The sequence below is a fragment of the Elgaria multicarinata genome, chromosome 10 (genome assembly GCF_023053635.1).
Source record: "Elgaria multicarinata webbii isolate HBS135686 ecotype San Diego chromosome 10, rElgMul1.1.pri, whole genome shotgun sequence".
In the NCBI taxonomy this organism is placed as follows: domain Eukaryota; kingdom Metazoa; phylum Chordata; class Lepidosauria; order Squamata; family Anguidae; genus Elgaria; species Elgaria multicarinata.
The window spans coordinates 35,659,100-35,671,386 of NC_086180.1; positions in this window are offsets into that span (position 1 = coordinate 35,659,100).

Consider the following 12,287-nt stretch of genomic DNA (forward strand, 5'->3'; position numbering starts at 1 on the left):
ATCCAATTTGTGTAGGTCTTGACTGTGTGACCGAGACTACATATGTTGGATTTTAAGCATATTGACCAACTTTATTTGCACTTTATTTCTTTTAGAAATGAATGTTTAATGTGTTTTTATTCTGTTTTTATTCTTTTTGCTCACTGCTCTGAAATTCTTGAATGGGGAGTGGTATACAAATATTGTAAATAAAATAATAAATAACTAAACTTCAGGCATAAGAACAGAAGAGCCATGCTGGATCAGACCAAGAGTCCATCGGTTCACAAGGTAGCCAACCAACTGTCAACAGGACACCTATAATCATGGGTGCAGCAGCACCCTTCTTCCCATGTTCCCCAACAACTGGTATACATAGGAATACTGCCTCTGATACTGGTGGTAGCATATAGCCATAAGTAGCCTTATCCCTCATTAATTTTTCCAACTCCCTTTTAAAGCCATCCAAACATTCTCTGACCTTGTGTGCAAGGCCAACAGAGCTAGGGCTAGAACACTAGCTGGGCAGGGAGGACTAGTGAAGTCTAGGTCCATACCATGCAATAGGCCTAAGTAGTTCTGGCTCACCATATTTTTGTCAAGGAAAGTTGTGGCTTGAAACACACCAGTTATAACAATGGTACATTCTTGTTTCCCCGATAATGGAAATACCTTTTCCCCCCTGTACTGTCCAAAATATGAAACTGTAGTGAGCAATATGTGGCACTATTCCACATCTCTGGATAGACTCATCTTTGTCACTGAAGTTCTTGAAAGTCTTGGCATTTATACGAACTTCATGATAACTCTGGATCAACCGCCCAGAGTAAACCGCCCAGAGAGCCCTGGCTATGGGAGTGGTATATAAGTGTAATAAATAAATAAATAAATAAATAAATAAATAAATAAATAAATAATATTCTCAAGCAACCCACTTTCATTAGCCTTGCAACATATTGATTTGTGGTTTGTTCACAGATGAAGTCAAGTGCCTGAACGCTTCATCACGACCACGAAATAGCAGTGGAAGCTGCTTCAGGTCAGTTTGTGACATGCTGAAATTGCCATGTGAACCAAATATCCTCTCTCCACATTTGTTTGATGCTAATCAGGTGCAAATAGATCACTCCAGGCAAAACGTCTTTCCACCTCCATAGAGACTGTCGCGTATTACAAGTGAGTCATAACAGCTCACTCCCATAGCTCTGCTCAAACCTTCACATAACCTTGGGTAAATAAAGCACAAAAAAGACATTTCAAAGGTACATTCTCAAGCTCCAGTCTTTGCTCTTCTGGTAGTTTTGAAGATGTATTCATGTCAGTACAAGTCACTTGTACATAATGATTTCTCCATCAGTGTAGTTTTCAATGATTGGGAATGAATTAATTGTAACAATTGCGCTCTAACAGTATTGAATTCTTGTTATAGACTGTTTTCACATTTTACACAAAATTGAATAACTAAGTGCCATGACCTTGCCCACAGTTACTTGTGAAATGAGTCCCCTTCTTTTCTCCCCAACAGATGACTTGCATCATCAGAAATGGCAATATACTGATAATGATATTTTCAGCTGTTGGCTTAACACTTCCCTTTAGAAGGGAAACTCTTCTTAAGTGTGTGCTTAATAGTAACATGCACTCACACTCCTTGCCCCCACTTGATTTATGCTTATATGTTGCAGGTCACCATTTCCTTATTTAAGCCACATTGTGATACATTACATGAATGATCATGAGTATTTTCTTTCTAGACTTGACTTTTTATCTTTTACATATGAGGGCATGGTGGACAGTGTTGTTATGATGTTCAGCACAATAGTGACTAATTTATGCACCCTTTTCAAAATAGCATTTTTATGTGGAGTTTGGTGCTACTACTGTCTGATTCAGTAGAATCATATAATACAACATGGATCTCGAATATATATTTTTAGATTAGGGGAACAGAGTTAAGATTTTACAAGCACACATTTGTCAGAGTAATTGTGATCATCATTAAAAATGAATATTCGACATTCCTCTCAGATATTCTAATAGGAAAAAAAAATCAGAATCCTTCAATTAATTTCTAATTGAGAGATTATTAATTCAGCTGTACATTGAGGAGAAAATATGTTTAATATTCAGGCAGTTTTCTGTCTCAGTTTGTCACACAGCACACTCAAGTTATACAGGACTATTTTTCCTGCTGTTTTGGTATGGGATGGCACTTAAAGAGCAGTGCTGAGGCTTGATCAATGATCTTTTTAACAACACTTCATTTATTTAATGTTTTATGTTAATTTACATAAAAATGATGGTCTCAATTGCATTCCAATCTAATCTGCCCATAATAATGAATAAACAAATATCACTCTAATGTACAATAAGGGAACATTGTTCAAAAAGCTGGTGAAGGTCTACAATCTATATGAATTCTCTCAGGAAGGTAACACATCTGGTCCAGATTCTGAATTTAAGAGCATAACAAAAGCCCATCCATGGTCTAGCATCTTGTTTCCTGCAATGGCCAACCAGATGCTTCTGGAAAGCCCACAACCAGAATATGAAGGCAATCCCCCCTCTCCTATTATTGTCCTCAGCAACTGCTATCCAGAGGTACAGTGCCTCTGAACCTGGCCCAATTACTGCAGGGAGTTACGAAGCACCCACAGTGCTGGAATGAAGGGTTGGGATTAGTTGGTCTACAGCCAAGGGTCCATACCCGAGTGAAGGCCAACTGACAAGGACCTCCTGGACTTGCTCCTCCTCTTCACTATTGCAGCCTGCTTGTTCGCCCGTTTCTCACTCTGGCCCAGAGAATGGTGTCAATGAGAAAGAGCAGCAGAAAATGCCACTTTCAACTTGCCCACTGGCTCTTTGCCTCTCAAGCAAGCAAGTGGTGGCCATGATAGGAAAGAGGATGAAGCAATTAGTGACAATGGTGGTGAGGAAGTAGGCTCACTGAAGGAGAGGTCCTATTGAGAGGATTTTCCCAAGGGCCCTCAGAAACCTGGAGCCGGCATGGAGAACCCAGTACCTTGCAGTAGGAATTTCAAGTTTGTGTGACAAGAAAGCCAGCAGATATTACCCAAGTAGATATAGTTAATTCAGTGGTAGGCCTGACACTGACGCTCTGTTCTAATATAGTATCATTGGAAATCAGTTAAGCAAGGCAGTTACTCACCACTAACATAGCAATGAATGAATCTTCCCCGGGTACAGTAATTCCAGATTGCATCTCAAGAGGTGCATCAATTACTGTCACTTGTTTGTCAGCAGTCTTGCATGATAAATTGGCACGATCCACATTTCTGTACATCTTACATCACACCCAGCCCTGTGTTCTACCATCTGTTTTTATTGGTGCTACAGACCAAACTGTTCCACTTCATGTACCTTGACAGGGGGCTATATTAATGTCTCACAATGCGCTTCAGTTAGAACAATAACCAAACCCTTCAGACTACCTAAATGCGATGAAAATGAAGACATAAAACGAAGCAGCTGAAAGAATGATTTAGTGGAACTGCAATGTGAGACACATGGGGAGGTTGGTGGAGTGTGAAGTTTGCTGCAATTATGGAAGACTCTTGGCTTTAATGACTTGTCTATAGAGAAACCTGCCATGGTGCCTTCATACATCGTGAACACAAGTTTTCTCCTCAATGGGCTAGGAATGCGAAATGAGCTTCAAGACTATGGGGGGTGGTGTCTCTCCCCACCACTGCCACACCCTATGGGGAAACTGCTTCTTCACTGGGCAATCCCACCTATGGGTTTTCCTATTTTAAGAAAATGCTTATATTTCAAGGCCTAAGTAACTCTCTGCCACTATAACCCTAGACTCCTTTGCTCTCTCTGCACTCATATTTCTTGGTTGCCTTTCTTTCATTTCTCCACCCACAGATTTCTCTAAACCACCACAGGTATCTCTGCACTATTTGTTCTCTTCCTTTCTCTCTTCACCGGGTCCTTCCCTTCCATGTTTCAGTTTTTCCTCTTTTTCTCCCTTCAGCTCCCAAGAGTACTTTACTGGAAATAAGCCCCATTGTACTTAGTGGAATTTACTTCACTCTCCCAGCAATTCCACACACTGAGTAGTATAGGTGGGCTGACCTGTATGGCCAGCTGGCTAGACAGACTGGTGCCAAAACCCCACCATGCACCACTAAATCTGGAGAGAGGACCAATATATGCGTAGTTGTTATTGTTATTATTATTATTATTATTATTATTATTATTATTATTATTTATTTATTTATATAGCACCATCAATGTACATGGTGCTGTACAGAGTAAAACAGTAAATAGCAAGACCCTGCCACATAGGCTTACATTCTAATAAAATCATAATAAAACAATAAGGAGGGGAAGAGAATGCACCAAACAGGCACAGGGTAGGGTAAAATTAGCAGTATAAAGTCAGAACAAAATCAAGTTTTAAAAGCTTTAGGAAAAAGAAAAGTTTTTAGCTGAGCTTTAAAAGCTGTGATTGAACTTGTAGTTCTCAAATGTTCTGGAAGAGCGTTCCAGGCGTAAGGGGCAGCAGAAGAAAATGGATGAAGCCGAGCAAGGGAAGTAGAGACCCTTGGGAAGGTGAGAAACATGGCATCAGATGAGCAAAGAGCACGAGTGGGGGAATAGTGTGAGATGAGAGAGGAAAGATAGGAAGGAGCTAGACAGTGAAAAGCTTTGTAGGTCAACAGGAGAAGTTTATATTAGATTCTGAAGTGAATTGGAAGCCAATGAAGAGATTTCAGAAGTGGAGTAACATGGTCAGAGCGGCGAGCCAAGAAGATGATCTTAGCAGCAGAGTGGTGAACAGAAACCAACGGACTGATGTGAGAAGAAGGAAGGCCAGTGAGAAGAAGGTTGCAGTAGTCCAACCGAGAAATAACCAATGCATGAACAAGAGTCTTGGCAGAAGAGACAGACAAAAATGATCGAATCCTGGCAATATTATATAGGAAAAAATGACAGGATTTAGCTACTGTCTCAATATGAGGAATAAAGGAGAGCGAGGAATCAAATATAAAGCCAAGACTACGAGCTTCCTTGACTGGAGTAAGTGTAACATCATTGACAATAAGAGAGAATGAGAGATGAGGAGAAGGTTTAGGAGGAAAAACAAGCAATTCAGTCTTTGCCATACTAAGTTTCAAACGACGATGAAGCAACCAAGCTGAGATATCTGAAAGACATGCTGAGATACGATCGTGAACATCAGGAGAAAGATCCGGAGATGAAAGATATAATTGTGTATCATCGGCATACAGATGATATTGGAGGCCATGAGATTGAATAAGATTACCCAAGGGCAACATGTATAAAGAAAACAACAACGGGCCAAGCACCGAACCTTGCGGAACCCCTACTGAAAGGGGAAAAGAAGAAGACGAGCTGCCATTAGCCAACACGCTGTAAGAGCGACCCGCTAGATAGGAGGCAAACCAGTTATAGACAGAGCCACAAAATCCGATGTCATGAAGGGAATCTAAAAGAAGATCGTGATCAACCGTGTCAAAGGCTGCAGTTAGATCAAGGAGAATAAGAATGGAATAAAGGCCTTTAGACTTAGCCATAAGAAGATCATTGGTAATCTTAGTAAGGGCTGTTTCAGTGGAATGCAAAGGATGGAATCCAGATTGAAAAGGATCCAGAGCAGAGTTACTAGAAAGAAAATCAAGACAACGAGAGTAGACCACACGTTCCAGGATCTTTGAAACAAAAGGCAACAAAGAGACAGGTCGGTAGTTAGACAGAGATAGCCTATCAAGAGTAGGTTTCTTGAGAATAGGAGAGACATCTCTATCCCATGATGATGGGCTTGATTAGGTCTTTCATAGTCCCACAAATGGGGGAAAGTGCTGCAAAAAAAATATGCATATTTGGAATTCACAGCCAGACAGGGAACGGGAGTCAGGCTTTACATTTTGCAAGCCCGACATGGTGCATTACAAGTCTGGTAGAAAGGTACAATACACAATAGCAGAATAGAAGTGGAAGATAGAGGAAGACCAAGAGAACATACTGGATTAGAGGGCAGAATCCACTGCATGATGTGATTGTGGCTATACAGCAGTGTGGGCTAGTAGATTAGAGGATGTGGATTAAGAGGGTAGTTTGAATTTCTGTTCATGGGGAAGTGGGGTTTGGGGGTTGAGAATTCTTTTCATGAACTATTGCAGAAAATCGCATTAACACCATAAGAAGAGCCATGCTGGATCAGACCGAGGGTCTATCTAGTCCATCACTCTGTTCACACAGTGGCCGACGAGTTCTCAACCCAGGACCAACAAAGCAGGACATGGTGCAACAAGACCACCCCCACCCCCATCCATGTTCCCCAGCAACTGGTGTTTACAGGCTTACTGAACAGTGATATTAGTAATATACTACATCACTAAAACAATTTACACAATTTTCAGCCTTTTGAATGGAGAATCAATAATTACAAAAATCATTTTCTAATTAGAGAAGCAAAGAATTTTGGTTTAAGTTCTACAAAGTAGCTTAGTAGATGAATACGAAACCAAACTAAATAATTATTTTTATTCAAATGGGTTTCCTAGAAGATACCGCTTCAGATCTTAAATATTTCGGGGTTAACTTTTGGCATCACGGGAACTCTCCTTTATATATAAAGATAAAATAAAATAGAACTATGTAGATATGTGTAAAAAAATTTTCTGGCTTCTTGAATGAAGCTTGAGCTGTGCTTATCAATTTAGTCAGAAAATCAACAACAGCTGCGGGTTCACCTACAGCAAAACAGAAAGAGCCATCTGTGATCCATTTTATTTGGCTTCAGGGAAAAAAGTGTATTTTTGTGGTTCTGTTTCATCTCAAAATAATATAAATGAGGGATATTGGGTGGAGAAAGAGCAGCCAAAGCCAGTTGCACTATCTAACAAAAAGCTGCTTTTCTTTTTGCGTCAAGCAAAGCCTGTTTCCACGGCCACTTGAGCAGCAAGTACAGGAGCTGCACGACTCCAGCCTGCCCTCTTTCCAAATTTGTCAGGAAGAAAATGCCTTACTTTTACTTTTTTGCAGGAAGCCTTTGAAGCAATATATCCCCTTTAATGGAGAGGTGAGTGACATCCCTGTAGTCCTAACGCTAGCCTCATCCTGACAAGTTACAACGGGCACCTAATTTGAAGCAACTAAATAAGTAAGAGAATAAATATTGTGGCCCTTGGCTTTGTTGTTCATGAAAAGGACTATTAGAAATGTATTGCGCCAACAGCCATATAAACAAGTGCATTGAGGAGGCATTCTTGGGCCTTGTTGTTAAAATCATTGCCCTTGAGAGTAAGGGCTGGGTGTGTGTGTGAGAGAGAGAAGGGGAATGTGAGCTCTCACTTTTCCTTGCCCTGTAATCCAAGTGGGCTGCTTGTTCAAAAACATGTTCTCCCAGTCTTTCTGCTAGCTTTCATACACCTCAGGCACCACAAGCTGGTTTCGTTTGACCCTTGGCTCTGGCTTCTTTCTGATATTCAGAAGCTCCTTGGAGGACAGTGTACATTCAAACCAAGGCCTCCCCATACATGAGGCAGGAAGGGTCCCTTTATTTTTTGTAAAGGAGAATAAGGTTACCTAAACCAAGACTTGGTGTGTGTGTGTGGGGGGGGGGGGGGGTAATCAAGAAGATAGACCAGCTTTAATAGAAAAAGGAGAAGAATTATTTTTGCAGAAGGTCCAGTTGCCTTACGGAACTTTCCCTTAGCCATTGGGTTTAGCAAAGAATCACTCAATTTCAACGAGGATTGGAATATCAACTTTATTTTCCAGTGTCCTTTCCCCCTAAGTATTACAGTGCTGACATTCTAGCAAAACTGTTTTCTCTTTAGTATTTTTGTTCCCACCACCACCATCCTTTCAGTTCCCAGTTCTGTCTGCAGTGTCCACTCTGAAACTAAACTATTGGCTATGATATGATAGTCTCTGTCTCCATCCAGAGATATGCAAGTTCGGGAAACTCTCATTGCATTCCTTCCTGCCACCAAAACTATTATGGGAAGGAGAGAGAAAGACAGTGTTTAGGGTATATTTATTTTCAACAGACGGGGAAGTGGGTGGGTTATGGACTCTACAGGTACCTCATGCTGCTTCCTAGACATGAAAAAGGCCATAGTCTCAGTGGCCGAGCAAATGCTTAGTTTACAAAAGGCTTCAGGCGTAATCCTTAGCATTTCTAGGTAGGGCTTGGGAAAACACCTGTTTAAAAACCTGGAAACCTCTTCCAGTAATATATTTGTTTATTTATTTGTAATTATAAATTTATAGTGCTCAAGTCAGTTAACAATAAAATTCAGATTGTTGATCTTTGTTTTATATAATATATATATATATATATATATCATTTTTAAGAGTTTCATCTTTTGTAAACTGCCCAGACAGCTTTTCTTATTGGTAGTATAGATTATGATGATGATGATGACGATAATTTAAATTGTAACATAAAACAAATAAATTAAAATATTACTAAAAACACTACTATAAAAGAAATAATCAGAACCAACCAATTAAAACTCACTTCAATACCAGACTAGTTTATATGCCATTGGACTTCCTGAATAAACCCAATTTTGCCTGACGGTGGAAAGACAACCGAGCTTCTTTCGACAGGGAGTGTAGGTAGTACTGAGCAACATGGATCAATGTTCTAAGTTTTTATGTGGTCACTTCCTATGTTCCTGTATCTGGATCAGAAAAAAAAAAAACTTCCAGAAAAGGCAGCTGCTAAATGTGAGAGATGGTCCCTCCTACGACATCACCTTGCATACATGACGTGCACATTATTGGTCATTGCTGGATTAAAGTTTTCTGATTCTCATAATATATGGGGCATCTTCAAAAGCAGTGATAATGTACATTCCATGGCAAAAAAAGGCAAATCACCCTCCAAACTTACTAATTCTGACACCACAAAATATTATTCCACTTGTGATGAATTGCAAGTTTGAAATTCTTCCATTCCCAAGGAGATAAATTTCAGAGAGCAATGCATGAAAGTGTGGTGAAGTTATTGCAAAAATAGCACTGCGAGAGTTAAAGTGAGCAAGGTACACAGAAATCTCTTAATCCTGACAAAATGTAATAAGGCGGTATACATTGCTCATGCTGCCACAGTACCTGCTTCGAAATTTCCTCCAGTAGTGTTTGAACAGCTGTTCAAACTGGAACTGAGATTATGGATGTGAAAGCACAGAGCCTCTCCTCACAGAAGCAAACCTTCTTTGTGAAGGGTCCATATGAACTGTCTTTCTTCAGTGAATGTTTTTATTTTGGGGGCAAATAGTGCAGCCTTATTTCCACCATTCGATGTTCAAAGGGAATATATGGCAATGATACCTGAAAGAAACCTGGAGCAGTTTTAGTTTTTTTTTACACAGCAGACTTTTTTTTAATAGTTCTTTTTTGAGTGAACATGGAGTGTACTGTTTGAGTACTCATGTGGGAACACAAAAAAAGGTTATTTTGTTTACAGGAACAGTGTTGTGCCACATAATAAAAACTGTGTGTGGTTGTGTGATGTGCACTATAAGCCTATTTCTTCCCCTTTCATGATACAACTCTCTCTCTCCAGCAGTGAGATGCTTGCCATCATCAATTTTATAGTTGTGGCACCCTATCTCTGGAATGCTCTTCCCAGGAAGAACTTACCCGGCACCTGTTCTTACATCGTTTTGGTCCCAAGCAAAAATCACTCTATTTTCCCAAGCTACTTAAATGTTGGCTTAGGGTTTTTTTCCCCCTTGTGGTTTTAGCTGCTCTGTGTCTATGCTGCTATTTATTTATTTATGCTTATAAGTGTTTGATTGTTTTATCATGTATTTGTTAGCCACCCTAAAAGCGATACTAATGGAGAAGGGCAAAACCAGTGTTGCTTAATGAAGAAATGAAATGCAATATTGCTAATTGTTGCATTCACTGGACTGGATTGACATTCATGGAAAGGAGCAGTTGAAGAGAGAAGCGAACTCATTGCTCATACGAAATTATAAAGTGACAAGTCTTGCATGCACCTAAATGGTCCGATTTGATGTCAAGATGGTTTGTGAAGGAGACTGATATATGTGACATGCATGTAGATATGTTTAGATTTAGGGTGACCATTCTTTTTGTTGACATGGTAAATCAAGGGCCAGTTTGTCATATCTTCTCAGATCCTCAAAGTTGAGCAGCCCCACAGAGGAAGTTTCACAAGCCGATCTGACCACACTGACAGATGCCACTTTCTGGTGGTGATTTGTGTGAGCACAGGGGCACATTTTTCAGCTGCCTCATTTACTGGGGGGCACTGCCCCTAAGCGGGGTCATGCAATCTTATACATTTCTTCTTACATCCCCAGGGCTGCTTAGAGGATTTTAGAGTATTGTGAACCAGTTCTCAGAGAGACAAACATTAGAAAAGCAGTAAATGTTCTGCGTCCCATGAAGATCTTTTCCAAACACCAGTACTTCTGGTTTTTGGTTTTTTTTTAAATTCAGGCACACTTTGGCTTTTGCCTGGCTTCCATCTTTGAGCTGCAGTCTCTAGTATGGCCTTGATACTTCACACACTATAAATCTCCTTGAAAGGATATGTACATCCAAAGCAGTTCACTCAGTTGCCTGTTCATGTTAACCATTTCCCCAAACATTAAATACCTCATGGGTTGTGTTTTGTTTTGGGGGTTTTCCTTGCCTTCATTTCTCTCCCGTTCTGCTGTCTTACTGATCCCAATCTGGCTAATCTCATGCCAGACCTAGATCATGAGGCCCAGCAATGCATTCTCGCCTATTTCAGATAGAATCCATGGGGGGAAATGCGAAGCATCTGGTCTGTCTCTCTCTCTGCCATTCAGGGTAGCTGTTTCTTCCTGGTTTCTTTTGTCACTGGAGGGTGATGAGAGAGCGCATGTCATGCAAAGCCTCTGATCTCACTTTCTTGTAACCTGAGAAGTAACCAAGGGTTAACCGTCACCTCAACTGCCTGAAAGATGAATGTCACATGAGCAGAACTAACAATATACAGGGAAAGTGACACTTAATGTGTCAGTTAACACTCAATACTGCATTAACTGCTGAGATGTAAGACAGAAAAAGTGCCCTTCATTTTGCTGCTTCTGCATTCAAAATTAAAAGATGAAGAAAATGGGAAACGTTTACTGACAAATTCCCGTTCTTGAAGGTGACCTTCATCCCTCCTGGTGGAAAGCAGGGCCAAACTCTGACTACACCAGGGGCATCCCAGCCTTCTCAGAACAAACCTGGCAAGGCAGTCAACGCTCATTATATAACAAAATACAAAGAGTAACCAAAGGAATGGTTCAAACAATAACAGCTTAGAATGTAATAAGATTAGAAGGTGATCTTGATGAGGCCCTGCTACCTTCTTCACCCATATCCAGCCTATTGCTAAGTGTATAAATTATCCTTTGGGTATCTTCAGGATCATGAATTTATGGTAAATCAAGATTTCCTTTTTCTCTGAGTTGACCAAAGGGAGTCTTCACCTCCATGATACATAAAAGCAGATCACATTTCAAGATACCAACACACTCCAAAGCACCCTTCTGCTAAACATGCCTCTGTAGATGAGAAGGTTAACCTTGTAATATTTAGTGAATGCATTCACTGATGTAACTTTATAGTTCTTCTGTAGACAAGTGTTGCTGATGTAGCCACTCATGTGACAAAAAGAACAGTAATATTTACTATTGGGACATAAGAACATGAGAAGAGCCATGCTAGATCAAACCAAGGTCCATCTAGTCCAGCATCCTGTTCACACAAGTTGTAAAACAGCTGTGCATGGAAAACCCACAAGCATGACATGAGTGCAACAGCACCTTCTTGCCCATATTGCCTAGCAACTGGTGTACATAGGCATAGGAGGGAGCATATACCTATTAGGACTAGTAGCCACTGATAGCCTTATCATCCAGGAATTTGTCCAATTCTCTTTGAAAGTTCTCCAAATTGGTGGCCATCACTACACTTTTGTGAACCGCCCAGAGAGCTTTGGCTATTGGGCGGTATAAAAATGTAATAAATAAATAAATACATCTTGTGGTAATGAATTCCATAGTTGAACTATGTGCTGAGTGGTCTACTTCCTTTTACCTGTTCTGAATCTCCCACCAATCAGCTTCATGGAATGACCCTGGGATGAGAGGGGGGGATGTCTCCCCATTCACACTGCTGCACACCATGCATAATTTTGTCTATCTCTGTCATGTCTCTCCCTTCTCATTTCTTTTCTAAGCTGAACAGTCCCGATGTTGTAACCTTTCCTCATAGGGGAGTTGTTCCAGACCCCTTGATCATTTTAGTTG